Below are 2,500 nucleotides of genomic sequence, written 5' to 3'. Positions count from 1 at the left end.
CGGGGCTCGGCCCGCCGGCGGCTGTACGGCCCTCCCGGGGCTCGCTCGCCGAAGGCCCGCCGCCGATTCCCCGAGGCCGGTGGGGGACCGCCCCCGTCTGCCCCTCTCGCCTCCGCTGGCGCCCGCCGCCGGTGCCCATCGCCGGGAGCCGGCCCCCCCCTGTCACCCGACGGCGATCCGCCGCCGCCGGGGCAGGGGAGGGTCGGGCCCGGGGGAGGGTCCGGCGGGGAGTGGGCGGCAGTGCGCGGGAGGGTCGGCGGGGCTTGCTCCCCCGGCGCCCGCGGGAGGAAGCGGCGGGCGGAGACGCGAGCGAGATGGCACCCCGGGTCGGGACGGGTGCCGACGGGTCGCCACCCCTAAGCGGTGGGGGGCGGACCCGCGGCGGGCTGCGGCGGAGCAGCCCGTCTTGCAGAGACGGCGAGGACAGGCGTTCCGGGATGGCGCGCGGGGCGGGCGCCGGGCGGCGGCGGACCCCGAGCGGGGGCCGTCGCGCCAGGCCACGCGAGGCGACGGGTCGTGCCCGAGCGGGCGGCCCAAACCACGGCTCTCCTCCCGGGCGCAGCTGCCGCCGGGCGCCGGGTTACTGAGGGAAACCCCGGGCCCCGGGAGGAGGACGAGGTCGTGGCGGCGGGTGTCGGGCGCACCCCGCGGGCGGACGCTCCGCCGAGGGGCGCCGGAGCCGGCTGGCGGGTGCCGGGTTTCCCCTCCGCGTCCCGTCTCGCTGCTGCCGCCGAGGCTGCCGCCGTCGCCGCGAGGCGGCGGCGGCCCGGCGGCGGGCGGCGGCGGGGGAGGCACCCCCGCGGGGATTTCAGGTCGTTTCCCTCACCCCAGGGCCAGGTACCTAGCGTCCGCGCTCCTCCTGCCCCCCCTCGGTGACCCACCCGTGTGGTCCCGTGTGCCAGCTCGCTCCTCCCGGGCGCCGCGCCGTGAGCGCCGCACCGGCCGTGCCCTCCCGCCCTTTCCGCTTTCCCTTTCTCTCCCCCCCCCCCACCGCTCCAGCCGCCCCGCGCCGTGCCGCGGGGACCGTGCTGCGAGCGGGCCGGGCGGGGGGGGGGGGCGGGGTGGCGGGAGGAGCGGAGGGCCTCCGGCCACCGCGGCCGCCGGTAGCCGCCCCGGGTAGGGATGGCCATGGGCCCCGGGCTCCGGGCCCGAGGGTTCTCGGCGGGAGAGCCGGGCGGGGGTTTAAAGACTCGGGCGGCCCGATGCGACCCGGGGGGCAGCCGGGTGTGCTGCCGGAGGGCCGGGGGGCCGGCGCGCGCGGGCGCCGTGCCCCCCCATGCCAGCCGGCGCGCCCCGCGCTCGCCCTGCGGGCAGCCGGGACGGAGAGGGGTACCCTGCCCCCTCTCTCCGCGGTCTGGTCTCGGCGGAGGGACGCCGCGCGGTCGGCTGGCGCCGGCCTGCCTCGAACGCGTGACCCCGGCGCGAGCGCGTGCTCTCGCCGGGACGGTGAGCCCCCACCCACCGCGGGTGGTGCGGACGCCGCGCCTCGGCGCGATCCGCTCTCCTCCCTGGCCGGGGCTCTCGGTCTGCCGCCGTGGCCGCTGGCGGCGGCGCCCTACCCGCCGGCACTCCGCCATCCGGCGCGCCTGCCTCGCTCTGCCCAACCCGGCTTCGCCGGGCGGCGGGCGGGCGGCAGGCGGGCGGCGGGGGCGGCCCCCCCCGTTCTCCGCGTGGAGACGGGGAGAGCGGGCGCCGTCCCCGTCCGTCCCGCCTTGCCCGCCCGCCCGCCGCCGGGCGTCTGTCCGCGGAAGGGACGGGAGAGCGCGTGGTGTCGTCCGGGAGGCTGTGTGTGCGCGCGCGCGGGCGTGGGCGCCGCCTCGGGGCCACGGCGGAGCCGGAGGCCGGCGAGGCGAGCGAGGAGCTGGGGAGCGCGGGGCCGGTGGGCCGCGGGCGCGCGGGCAGCGGCCGGTGCCGCTGCCGGTGGCGGCCGGGCTCCGACGCTGGGGGTCCGCGGGGAGCCGCCCCCTCCCCCAGCGTCCCCGAGGCAGGCGGCGCGGCCGGCGCGCTGCTCCCCGCCGGGCCGGGCCGAGCCTGGGCGCCTGGGCCGGACTCGAAGCGAGCAAAGGGTTGTCCCAGGTCGGGAGCGAGGGCTCCCCGCCCTTCTCGTTCGGGTTTTCCTTTTCCCTTTTTCCCCCCCCACTCTGTGCTCGTACGGTCAGCGGGGCGAGCCCCTCTCTCTGGCTCTCGGCCGTCCCTCGCTCAGCAGCCGGCGTCGGCGTGAGGAGGGAGGCGGAGCGGAGGGGGGGCCCTCAGGGGCTGCCGAAGGCTGCCCGGTCCCCCCGCGCGCGCGGCGGGGACCGAAACCGAGACAACTCTTAGCGGTGGATCACTCGGCTCGTGCGTCGATGAAGAACGCAGCTAGCTGCGAGAATTAATGTGAATTGCAGGACACATTGATCATCGACACTTCGAACGCACTTGCGGCCCCGGGTTCCTCCCGGGGCTACGCCTGTCTGAGCGTCGCTTGGCGGTCAATCGTCACCCCCGCTGTCGCGTTGGC

General features: G+C 79.3%; 1 non-coding gene across 1 annotated transcript; it reads left to right on the top strand.

The window, feature by feature from the left end:
- Positions 1-2,310: 2,310 nt before the first annotated feature.
- LOC136995569 (5.8S ribosomal RNA) lies at positions 2,311-2,463 on the top strand. Its single transcript, XR_010887114.1, has one exon. It is a non-coding gene; the product is annotated as a 5.8S ribosomal RNA (ribosomal RNA).
- Positions 2,464-2,500: the final 37 nt, after the last annotated feature.

Source organism: Apteryx mantelli, unplaced genomic scaffold (assembly GCF_036417845.1).
Source record: "Apteryx mantelli isolate bAptMan1 unplaced genomic scaffold, bAptMan1.hap1 HAP1_SCAFFOLD_124, whole genome shotgun sequence".
Lineage (NCBI taxonomy): Eukaryota > Metazoa > Chordata > Aves > Apterygiformes > Apterygidae > Apteryx > Apteryx mantelli.
The sequence above is the reverse complement of the archived record's forward strand: the minus strand, read 5'-3'. Positions and strand labels throughout refer to the sequence as shown.